The following is a 13,649-nucleotide window of genomic DNA, read 5'->3' as shown; positions in this document are numbered from 1 at the left end:
GAGAAAGTATCTTAAAAATAAAAATCTATTTTCTCTCCTTTCCTCCATTTGTTGAAAAAAAAAAGACAGAAAAAAGGACTCCTTGTAATAAATAAAACTAGTCAAGCAAATAAATTTCCATATGATTTCATTATCTTTGGAAAGATTGAAAGAGCATATGAAGAGATTGCTGAAAGTGTTAGATCAGCTGAAGATACTGGTCTGAATTTGTCAGTTAATAATTCTGTAGAGCTTGTGTCAAATGTGAGTCATATAGTATCTGAACAGGGAGCAAATATGGATCCAGCACAGATAAGAATGCTCATAGCTGACAGTGTTCAAAGAATTTTCAAGATCTAAAATCTTTTCTTGGATATAACAGTCATTAGAAATTTGTGAAATCATGTTATCACTGATCACTAACCCACTCAGTCTCACTCATGGGTATGTGACCAGAAACAATCAAAAGCTGAAGTTTTGAACTAGATTATTGAACAAGATTAATTTGACGCTATTTAGAGATTTTAGGAACAAGAAGTATAAACTAATTTTCAAGAATTTTGTCAATTTGTCACTCACATATGAATATGGGCTTGTGCAGACCTCGGCAAAGCTCTTTTGCTGAACAGTGATACTTTTCTGGAAGTGTAGGGAACAGCCTCATACCAAAAACAAACAAACAAACAAACAAACAAAAAACCCCAACAAATTGATGGTCACCAAGAATAAGCCAATAAGATACTTAATACACATGAGATTCAGTATATAATCTGAAAATTGAAATTCTTAACTTTTTTTATTATAGCTTTTTATTGACAGAACATATGCATGGATAATTTTTACAACATTGTTCCTTGCACTCACTTCTGTTCCAATTTTTCCCTTCCCTCCCTCCACCCTCTTCCCTAGATGGCAGGCAGTCTCATACACGTTAAACATGTTAAAGTATATCTTAGATACAATATATGTGTGCAGATCCGTACATTTCTCTTGTTGCACAAGAAAAATTGGATTCAGAAGGTAGAAATAATCTGGGAAGAAAAACAAAAATGTAAGTAGTCCACATTCATTTCCCAGTGTTCCTTCTCTGGGTGTAGCTGATTCTGTCCATCATTAATCAATTGGAACTGCATTGGATCTTTTCTTTGTCAAAGATATCCACTTCCATCAGAATACATCTTCTTATAGTATTGTTGTTGAAGTGTATAATGATCTCCTGGTTCTGCTTATTTCACTCAGCATCAGTTCATGTAAGTCTCTCCAAGCTTCTCTGTATTCATCCTGCTGGTTATTTCTTACAGAACAATAATATTTCATAACATTCACATACCACAATTTACCCAACCATTCTCCAATTGATGGGCATCCATTCATTTTCCAGTTTCTGGCCACTACAAACAGGGCTGCCACAAACATTTTGGTACATACATGTCCCTTTCTCCTCTTTAGTATCTCCTTGGGATATAAGCCCAGTAGTAACACACTGCTGGATCAAAGGGTATGCACAGTTTGATAACTTTTTGAGTGAAATTTTTAACTTTCAAGTGAATTGTCAGGTTTCAATACTTTGGGTATAGATCTTAATTTCAACAACTAACATATTTGACCAGCACTAAGTTGAACAATGTTTGCCAGGGATAGGTAGTGGTGCTCATCAACTATGAGTTTAATATGTATCTCAAGACAGGAAAGACTAATGTGCATACAGATGCCCTGCTCCATAGGTCATATGAGTCAGAAGGTAGAATGATTTCCATAGAAGTATAAAAGCAATATATAATACTAAGGGTACTGATCTTCATCATATGAAAGTACGATTAAAGTTGGAACTTCTACTAGAGAGTATACCATCTATGCACTAAACCAATCTTCTTTGCCTTTGTTACTTTTGAATAACTAGAAATGAGAGAAACTGTTCAAAGGGTTACAAAAATGTGATATAAGCCAAGAATTTGGAGAGTGATTTTCAGAAAATTCTACTTTGTTTCCCAAAGGGTAAGTGTACTATTGAGAGAATGAAAAAAAATTGCAGTGGAGTGCTATACTTACTATAATGTAATTAATCCTACAGTTTCCTAATATGAAGTGGTTTGTTCTTTCCAAGGAATTTTACTTTGTGGACATAAAATTTCCACATGATGATTTTGGACACTCTGATCAAGAAGGAATATTTGAGCTTATACAAAACATTCTACTAGCCTAAAATTGTAGCATGTGTCTATTTTTTTTTTAAATCAAAACAATCTAGAACTTCAGTTGAACGTGTTCAAGAGAAAGTGCTACTAATTCATGTTACATACTTGAAGAATATTAGCAAACCACAGAAACTTATGTGAACAGATTGTTTCTTAATCTCTGGAAAGAGAGTTTTTAAAACAGTATCTTAGAGGTAACAAACTATTTAATCCAATGTGCAGATATATCCTATCAAAAATCTGCAGGCTTCTATATAATTGCTAAAGTTTTATAGAAACATAATTTCTTTTTTTTAAAATTGAATAGATAATTTTTCTAGTTACATGTAAAAATTTTTATCATTTAGTTTTTTTTTTATTTTAAGTTCAAAATTCTCTCCTTCCCTCTCTTTCCTCCTCTTTTACTGAGAAGGCAAGCAACTTATCACATGTGCAGTCATAGAAAATATATTTCTATATTAGACATATTGTAAAAGAAAACAGTGACAAAATAACCCAAGTAAATAATTTTTGAGATATGCTTCTATCTACATTTATATTCCATCAATTTTTTTCCTCTGGAGGTAGGTAGCATTTTTCATCACAAGTCCTTCAGAATTATCTTGGATTATTGAATTGCTAAGAATTGCTAAGTCATTCACAGTTGTATATCTTATAATATTGCTGTTACTATGTGCAATGTTCTCTTGGTTCTATTTATTTCTCTTTTCATCAGTTCATGTAAATCTTTCCATATTTTTCTAATAGCATCATTTCTTAAAGTACAATAGTATCTCATTACAATCATATAAGAACAACTTGTTCCACTATTCCCCAATCAATGGGCATCCCCCTCAATTTCCAGTTTTTTGCCACCACACACAAAAAAAAAGCTGCTATAAATATTTTTTGTACATATAGGCCTTTTTCTTTATATTTCCCTTTGGGATACAGACTACTTAGTAGTAGTATTGCTAGGTCACAGAGTATGCATGATTTTATAGCCCTTTGGCACAGTTCCAAATTGCTCTCAAGAATGGTCAAATCTTTTAGTCTGTTTTTTTTTTTTTTTTTTTTTTTTTTTTTTTTTTTTGTGCAGCATAGCAAATTTGGAAATATGTTTAGAAGAATTGCACATGTTTAACCTCTATTGGATTGCTTGATTTCTTGGGCAGAGAGGAAAAAGAAGGAGAAAATTTTGCAACATAGGGTTTTGCAAAAATAAATATTGAAAACTATCCTTGCATGTATTTAGAAAAATAAAATACTATTAAAAATGTTTTTTAAAAATAAAAAATAATTGTGAGATCAATTCAAATTCCACCAGCAATGTATTCATGTCCTAATTTTTTCACATCCCTTTCAATATTTGTCATTTTTCTCTTCTGTCACATTAGCCAATATGATAGATTGTTTTAACTTGTATTTCTCTAATCAATAGTAATTTAGAGCATTTTTCTTCCTATGACTATAGATAGCTTTGATTAGTCTAAAAATTGTCCATTCATATGCTTTGATCATTATCAATTGAGGGATGGTTTTTATTTTTATAAATTTGACTTAATTCTCTATATATTTGAGAAATGATCCCTTTATTGAAGAAACTTACAAAAAAGTTACAATTATAATTTTTCACTGTGTATTTGCATCCATTCTATTTCCTCCCTGTTTATCTACTCTCTCTCTCTTTTCAGTCTTTTCATTCTCAAAAGTATTTTGCTTCAAACTATTGCTTCTGTGAATCTATTCTCTATTCTATTAGCTCCCATCTTCTTTCATCCCCTTTCTCTCTTATTTTCCTGTAGGGTAAGATAGATTCCTATATCCAACCAAGTGTGTATGTTATTCCTTCTTTGAGCTAATTCCCATAAGAGTAAGGTTCAGATGCTTCCTCCTTCCTGATTTTCCCCTCTACTATAAAAAGCTCTTTTGAAAAACACTCTTTTATGGAAGATCTACCTCCCCTTTTCTCCTTCTCCAGTGCGTTCCTTTTTCTCACTCCTTAATTATATTGTTTTAGATATCATGCCATTATAGACAAGTAACATTGAGGTATTCCTGTTTATGTATACTCTTTTTAACTGCTCTAATAATGATACAAGAATCATCTTCCTATGCAGAAACGTAAACAGTTTAAACTTATTAAATCCTTTATGATTTCTCTTTCCTGTTTTATCTTATTATACTTTTCTTAAGTCTTGTATTTGAAAGATAGATTTTCTATTCAACTCTGATCATTTCATCAGAAATGCTTATAAGTTTTCTACTTCATTGAATATCCATTTTCAGCTTTGCTAGACATGTGAATCCTTGGTTGTAATGCCAGCTCTTTTGCCCTCTAGAATATCATATTACATACCTTCTGATACTTTAATGTAAAAGCTACTAATCCTTTTGTTATGCTAACTGTGGATTCACAATATTTGAATGGTTTCTTTCTGATTGGTTACAGTATTTTCTTCTTGAACTGAGAGTTCTGAAATTTGGATGTAATATTTCTGAGAATTTTCATATTGGGATCTCTTTCAGATGGTGATCAGTAAGTAGAGTTTTTCAATTACTATTTTACCCTCTAGTTCTAGAATATGAGGACAATTTCCCTTGACAATTTCTTGAAATCATATGTATAGGCTCTTTTTTCCCCTCATGGATTTCAAGGTAGTCCAATAATTCTTAAATTATCTCTCCTTGATCGATTTTCCAGATTGGTTGTTTTTCCAAAGAGATATTTCACATTTTCTTCTATTTTTTCATTTTTCATTTTCTTAATTGTTTCTTGATGTCTCAGATTCATCAATTCCACCTACTCAATTCTAATTTTAAGGAATTATTTTCTTCAATGAACTTTTGTATCTCCTTTTCCATTTGGCCCTTTGTACTCTTTTAAGTCACTATTTTCTTCAATGAATTTTTGTATATCTTTTTTCCATTTGGCCAATTCTGTTTCTTAAGGAGTTTTCTTCAGTAGATTTGGTGCCTCTTCAGATAGCAGACTGGATCAAAAGTCAGAACCCTACAATATGTTGTTTACAAGAAACACATTTAAAGCAGGGGGATACATATAGAGTAAAAGTAAAAGGCTGGAGCAAAATCTATTATGCTTCAGGTGAAGTCAAAAAAGCAGGGGTAGCCATCCTTATCTCAGATCAAGCAAAAGTAAAAATTGATCTAATTAAAAGAGATAAGGAAGGTAACTACATCCTGCTAAAGGGTAGCATAAACAACGAAGCAATATCAATATTAAACATATATGCACCAAGTGGTATGGCACTCACCTTCCTAAAGGAGAAGTTAAGAGAGTTGCAAGAAGAAATAGACAACAAAACTGTAATAGTAGGAGATCTCAACCTTGCACTCTCAGAATTAGACAAATCAAACCACAAAACAAATAAGAAAGAAATTAAAGAAGTAAATAGAATATTAGAAAAATTAGGTATGTTAGATCTTTGGAGAAAATTGAATGGAGATAGAAAGGAATATACTTTCTTCTCAGCAGTTCATGGAACCTATTCAAAAATTGACCATATATTAGGACATAAAGACCTCAAAATTAAATGCAAGAAAGCAGAAATAGTAAATGCTTTCTTTTCAGATCATGATGCAATAAAAACTACATTCAACAAAAAGTTAGGGGGAAATAGACCAAAAAGTAATTGGAAACTAAACAATCTCATCTTAAAGAATGATTGGGTGAAGCAGCAAATTATAGATACAATTAATAATTTCACTCAAGATAATGACAATGATGAGACATCATACCAAAATTTGTGGGATGCAGCCAAAGCGGTAATAAGAGGGAATTTTATATCCTTAGAGGCTTACTTGAATAAAACAGAGAAAGATTTGGTGCCTCTTTTATCATTTGAATTATTTAGTTTTTAAAGCTTATTTTCTTCAATATTTTTGTTCCTCCTTTACTAAGTTATTAACTTTTGTTCTTGATTATATATATCACTCTCACTTTTTTCCCTATTTTTCTATCTCTCATTTTTCTCATTTCCACTCCAACTCTATTGGTCTATTGAAATTGTCTTGGATCACTGTACTGCTGAGAAGAGCTAAATCTGTTATATTTGATCATCATACAATATTGCTATAACTATTTGCTATAACTCCTGTTTTTTTCTATTTCTCTCTTTTTTTAAATTTTTCTCTCTCTCATTTCATTTTTATTTTTTATTTTATTTTAAAGCTTCTTATTTTCAAAACATAAGCATGGATAATTTCTCAACATTTATCCTTGCATAGACTATGTTTCAGATTTTCTTCCCCTCCTTCCCCCCACCCCCTCCCCTAGATGCAAGCAATCCAATATATGTTATCATTTCATTTTTTAAATCCCTTTTAAGCTCTTCCAGGAATTCTTTTTTGGGCCTGAAACCAATTCAGATTTTTTTTGAGGCCTTAGGTATAGCAATTTTTATTTTTATCAGATTTGGCTCTTCTCAGCAGTACAGTGATTCAAGACAATTTCAATAGACCAATAGAGGTGGAATGGAAAATGCCATTTCCATCCAAAGAAAAAACTATAGAAACTGAATACAGATTTAAACATACTATTTTCCCCTTTTTTACTTTGTTTTATTTTTTCCTTTCTCATGGTTTTTTCCTTTTGTTTTGATTCTTCTTCCCTGACATAATTAATATGGAAATAGGTTTAAAACTATTTTACATTTATAACCTATATCATATTGCTCTCTTGGGGAGGGCGGAGATAATGGAGGAAGGAAGAAAAAAAATTTGGAACTCAAAATCTTACAAGAATGAATGCTGTAAACTATCTTTTAAAAATTTAAACATGTGCAATTCTTCTATACTTATTTCCACTATTATTATGCTGCACAAGAAAAAAATCAGTTCAAAAAGGGAAAAAAAATGAGAAAGGAAACAACAACAAAAAAGGTGAAAATACTATGTTGTGATTCACATTCAGTCCCCACAGTCCTCTTTCTAGAGTCAGATGGCTCTCTCCATCACAAATCTATTAAATTGGCCTGAAACACCTCATTGTTGAAAAGAGCCACGTCCATCAGAATTGATCATCGCATAATCTTGTTTTGGTTGTGTCAATGTTCTCTTGGTTCTACTCACTTCACTTAGCATCAATTCAGGTAAGTCTCTCCAAGCCTTTCTGAAATCATCCTGCTGATCTTTTCTTATAGAACAATAATATTCTATAACATTCATATACCATAACTTACTCAACCATTCTCCCACTGAAGGGCATCCATTCAGTTTCCAGTTCCTTGCCACTACAAAAAGAGTTGCTACAAACATTTTTGCACATGTGGGTGCTTTTCCATTTTTTAATGATCTCTTTGGGATATAGGCCCAATAGAGACACTGTTGGATCAAAGGGTATGCACAGTTTGATAGCCCTTTGGGTATAGTTTCATATTGCTCTCCAGAACGGTTGGATCAGTTCACAACTCTACTAACAATGTATTAGTGTCCCAATTTTCCCACATCTCCTCCAACATTTATAATTATCTTTTTCTGTATAGTGGTACCTCGGAGTTGTTTTAATTGCAAACTATCTTTACATGTAATTGGAAAAATTTTTAAAAAACTATTAAAAATTTTAAAATAAAGTCATTAGTTTGGATAAATAATCTTTAAAAAAGATCTTCAGCAAGGGATAGATATCTTCTAAGAAATCTTCAACAAGGAACAAAAGGAGATAGTACACCATTGAAGAACTGTTCTTTACCAAATTCTTGAAAAGTGAGTAACTTAAGTCTACATGATAATTTCAGAGAAGATAGGGACCCAGAAAAAAACATATTTTGCAATCACCTATTTGGGAATTAGTCTGACTTTCTGTTAAGAAAAAGGAAAGAAGAAATGGAGAGTAATCCAAGTATACTCTAAGAATAAAAAGTCACTCATATGCTTCAGACAGATTGTCCAACATAGATTACAGATTGAAGAAAAATGATATTGATGAGGAAGAATGTAAGTATTGGTATACATCTAGGCATCCAGGATGTCAATTTAGTCTGTCCTCATCCAAGGGTATTTCTATTCAGGGAGTAAAGGCTGAATGCAGAAGCATTCCCTTTCCTGCCTAGTGCTCTAACTTTGGAGTCTCTTAGAAAACAAATGGAATTTGTAAAGCCTGGAAATAATAATTGGTTTGGACCATCCATAAAATCAGGACTAGGTTTTGGGATTTATGAATGCTAATATTCTCAGTCATCCTACAGTTTAGTATGTTGTGGCATCAATGCTAAGTCTTGAAAAGTGAGTAACTTAAGTCTACATCATAATTCCAGAGAATGATAGGGACCCAGAAAAAAACATACTTTGCAATTACCTATTTGGGAATTAGTCTGACTTTCTGTTAAGAAGAAGGAAAGAAGAAATGGAGAGTAATCCAAGTATACTCTAAGAATAAAAGGTCACGCATATGCTTCAGACAGATTGTCCAACATAGATTACAGATTGAAGAACAATGATATAGATGAGGAAGAATATAAGTATTGGTATACATCTAGGCATCCAGGATGTCAATTTAGTCTATCCTCATCCAAGGGTATTTCTATTCAGGGAGCAAAGACTGAATGCAGAAGCATTCCTTTTCCTGCCTAGTGCTCTAGCTTTGGAGTCTCTTAGAAAACAAATGGAATTTGTAAAGCCTGGAAATAATAATTGGTTTGGACCATCCATAAACTCAGGACTAGGTTTTGGGACTTATGAATGCTAATACTCTCAGTCATCCTACAGTTTAGTATGTTGTGGCATTAATGCTAAGTCTATTTAATTATTGTTCAAGGTTACTTCAGGGGAAATGAGAAAATCAGTTATTCATGTGGTTAAATAATACTAATTGTTGAAGTAACATATACCCAGTCTTCTATAGAGCCATCATATAGGTGAGAGCCCAACCTTGGACCCTGATTATACCCTAGTCCCTCATTGGATTCCTAGACTCCCACCCCCCAGCTATTCTTGGATTCATTGTAAAGGAAGATGGGAAGATAGAGAGGAAAAGAATCCTAGGAACTTCTACCCAAAGTACATTTATCATACTGATATAACTTCTGGTTAATTGCAATGGAAGGTATTGTCTGTACCTTGAATCTTCCATGGTATAGGAGAAGAGCAATGAATTGTAGACAGAGAAAATACCTTTTCAACTATTCTGAATTTCAAGGCATTTTGTTTTAAGGCCCACTTCTACATTGAGCTTACCTTTTTGTTTTGGGAGCTTCACTAGGGCCCTAAATGCATTGTAATCTCAATTTAAAAGACCATTCTATTTTGTCATAGTAACCAGACTATGTCTGTAAAGCACTTTGTAACATAAAAATATATGGACAAACATGTGAGGTATTATTGCCTATTATAATCCATTTGAACTTTTGTGTCTGTGTGAATATTTGGATGAAATGCTGTTAAGTTTTGGTCATATGTGCATAAGTGGAAGTAGGTATCTATAATTGTGCTTAAAATAGTATAAATTTTGTAAAGGGCACACATTTGTTATGTGTGTGTAATAAAGAGTATCTTTCTGCAAAAAAGAGTTCTTTAATGCCAGGGTGGATGACTGAAGAAGGATATGACATTTCCTTCACTGGATAACTTTAATAATCTCTGAGATTACTGTCTGCCTAGTTTTCTTCCGAAGCTTCTCCAGTAGGAATCATTGAAACAATAACTAATAACTCAAATTTTTAGAAGTTTAAGATTTATAAAATGCCTTTCTCTCACACAAAACACTGTGAAGTATTACTAGTACATAGTATTCTTATCTGCATTTTAAGATGAAATAATTGATGTTCAGAGAGATTAAGTGATTTGCTCATGTTGCACAGTTAACAAAAGTCAATGTTAGGAACTTGGGTCTCCTTATTCAAATCTAACATTCTTAATTCCATGCCTATCTATCCTAGACCTCCATGACTCCCCAGAAAGTCTCCAATGTAGCAGGCAATTTAGATTTTAATCTTTCACGTCAATGGTTCATAGAATCCCAGAATCATTGATTTAAAACCAGTGGTAACCTTACAGACCATCTAGTCCAAATGCCTTATTTTACAAATGTGGAAATTGAGACTGAGAAGCAAAATGTATTGCTTATATCACACAATTAGTAAGTGGCAGAGAGGAGAGCTGAAATTAGGTTCATCTTGACAGGAGAGTTCTATCCATATTGTAGCATGGGTCCCACTTCCTGGGAAAGGAGTGGTGGGAAGGAGCAGAGATAGGGAACTTACATGATTCACTCTGATTCTGGCTATGAAAAGGAAAGACTATGAGAGAAAAGGGTCTGACAAGGTTAAGAAATTCTTGAATGAGGATTGTGGATGATTTGAAATCAAGAGTTTTTGTTCAGCAACAGGACAAGAAAACTACTCCTGAAATCTAGAAGGCAAAAAGAATAAAGCCAATGCTTTGGAGCCAATGAGGGGCTTGTTTTGTCTTTCTGTTTCAGTGCTGCTGAAGCAATAATATCTAATGACCTGAGTACTTCTGTCTCTCTGCTGCCAGCTGCCTTCCAGCCCTTGGGAAGTTAGCTGACCTGAGGAGAAGCCAAGGGTGGCTAATGAGTCATTAAGAGTCTTTATCAAATTAGGATTATAATCCATCTCCATGTACAGAGGAAAATGTTGCAAATTATCTACTTTCTTAATTGGAACTCAAAGATTTGGCAGGAAATTATCATGAGAGATAATGCCTAGAAATTGACAGATTGCACTGATGTGTGTCTAAGCCTTCAGAACTGCAATAACTGGAGAATTTGAACCTATTTGTGCGCGTGCGCACACACACACACACACACACACACACACTTTTTACTTATTTTTGCACATGTTATAGTAGAAAGTCATTAGACTTTGGAGTTCATGTTGCTTCTTAATACCTCCTTCCTGTGTGACCCTGGGGAAGCCATTTAATCTCTCTGGACCTCAATTTCTCTCTCTGTACAATGAGGAGATTGAACTATTTCTCCTTTGAGGTCCCTTTAAGATCTAGATCTACAATCCTATCATCATTTACTATTGGAACATGTCTTACCATTATAGACGTGCTATATGCATCAAATCATTGTTGTTGTTTTTAAACCATATCTATAATTTTGTTGGTATTTCAGATTCTCCATGAGGAGATTCTTCTACCAACATAGAGCAGCTCCTTTTCTTCAGTCTCTAACCTTAAAAAGTTTGACAGCACGCCCAGGGTCACACAGCTAGTGTGTGTCAGAGGTATGATTTGAACTCAAGTTTTCTTAAGTTCAAAACTTATTCTGTATCTACTATTCCATGCAGCTTCTATCAAATAAAGCTAAGAATATTTACTGAAGACCTAATGTATGCTGAGTTTCTCAGACATTTTTTGGTTAAGATAAAATGCAATGTGTAGTGTGATACACTACTAGATTCTGAAGACTAGTTAGTGATATAAGATTATCAGAGAGAGTATGGAAGAGCCAGTGGAATATAAGAGAGATACATAGACAGCAAAATAACATTTTGGTCATGTATACTTATTTTGTATTTAATTTACACTTTAATATATTTAACATCTATGGTCATCCTGCCATCTAGGGGAGGGGATGAGGAGAAGGAGGGGGAGAATTGGAACAAAAGGTTTGACAATTGTCAATGCTGTTAAATTGCCCATGCATATAACTTGTAAATAAAAAGCTATTTTAAAATATAAAATAAAATAACTATAGGCAAAAAAAAAAGAGAGATACATAGGTGGTTTCTGTCCCCTTAACACATTTGCAATCAAATTGGAGTACAGAATATGAATATACCTGATATTTTCAAAGACTTAAAAAAAATAATAATAACTAGTTTTTATATAACATTTTAAGATCTGCAAAGCACTTTGACAAATATTGCCTCCTTTTATCCTCACAACAGCCCTATCAGGCAGGTGCTATTTTTATTCCCATTTTACAGGTATAGAAACTTAGATAAAGACAGTGAATTGCCCAGGAACACACATCTAATAAATGTCAAAAGATAGATTTGAACTGAGGTCTATCCTAACCACAACTCCAGCCACTGTTCCATGTAGCTGCCTTGCAAAAACCAAAGAGGATTGAATATGATATAACTCTATTGTTTATTGATTATATGACATTGGGCACATTACTTTAACTCACTGTACCTCAGTTTTCTGGCTTGTAAAATGAGGGAGTTGGAAGTGGGGAAAGATATTAAATTCCCTTCCAGTTCCTTCTAGATAAGAAATTGTAAATGAATGCATAGCTTTATACCCTAAAGAGATTAAAGAAGTAAGATAGGCCCCGTGTGTACAAAAATACTTAGAGTAGCCCTTTTTTTTTTGGTGGCAAAGACCTGGAAACTAAGGAAATACCTATTAATTGGTGAATGAATGAAGACTTTAGAGTATGTGAATGTAATAGAATGCTATTGTGCCATAGGAAATGATAAAAGGAACAATTTCTTTTTTTTATTTTTTTATTTTTATTTATTTTTTTTTTTAAAGGAACAATTTCAATGAAACCTTGTAAGACTTGTATGAATTGCTGCAGAAATGAAGTCAACAGAACCAATGGAACTGTTTATATAATAAAAAACATTGTAAAAACAACTTTGAAAGACTTCAATCACTACAATGACTAGCTATGATTCCAGAGGAATAGTGATGAAACATGCTAACCTACTTAATGAAAGAGAGGACATATGCATCTTGAACTTGACCAATGCAGGAATTTGTTTTGCTTGACTATGAATATTTATAATAGTATTCTATATCTTTTTTCTAGGGAGAGGTTCAAGGCAATCAGGGTTAAGTGACTTGCCCAGAGTCACACAGCTAGTTAAATGTCAAGTGTTTGAGACTGGATTTGAACTCGGGTCTTTCTGACTCCAGGACTGATGCTCTATCCACTCTACCTATCACGTAGCTGCCTCTTTCATCTTTCACAGCATAATGAATGTGGCATAGTTTTTGGTTAACTGAAAAAAATCAAATTTTAATTTTAAAAACACTGTAAGTATAGTAATGTAGTGGTAAAAATGCATAAGTTTATGGAAGGTACAGAATAAAGGCGTGTTTAATTAGATAGGATTAATCAGAGAGTGTTTTATGGAAGAAATAAATTTTAAGGTGGGTTAAGAGTTCATTATTATGGCTTTAACCCTGGGTGGAGACAGACTGTCAAGATAGAAGGGGATGAATAATAAAGGAATAGAAATAGTTATTTTGGATCCATCAAACTCAGAAGCATTGTGATACAATACATGGCCAAAGCTTTTGTAATAATGGATGGGTCTTGGTTCCAAGCCAATAAATCCTGGCTAACCCTTTAATTTCCTTCAAAATTCAGTTCAAGCATTATCCTGAGTAAGGTCTTTCCTATCCTTACAACTGACTATTTCTCCCTACCAGAATTACTCTGCATATATACATATATATATGTGTACATATTGACTCCAACATAATCCCCTTTAGGATAGTGACTGTACCATTTTTGTCTTTGTAACCTCAGTGCCTGGCACACAAGAAGTACTT

The sequence above is a fragment of the Sarcophilus harrisii genome, chromosome 3 (assembly GCF_902635505.1).
Source record: "Sarcophilus harrisii chromosome 3, mSarHar1.11, whole genome shotgun sequence".
In the NCBI taxonomy this organism is placed as follows: domain Eukaryota; kingdom Metazoa; phylum Chordata; class Mammalia; order Dasyuromorphia; family Dasyuridae; genus Sarcophilus; species Sarcophilus harrisii.
The sequence above is the reverse complement of the archived record's forward strand: the minus strand, read 5'-3'. Positions refer to the sequence as shown.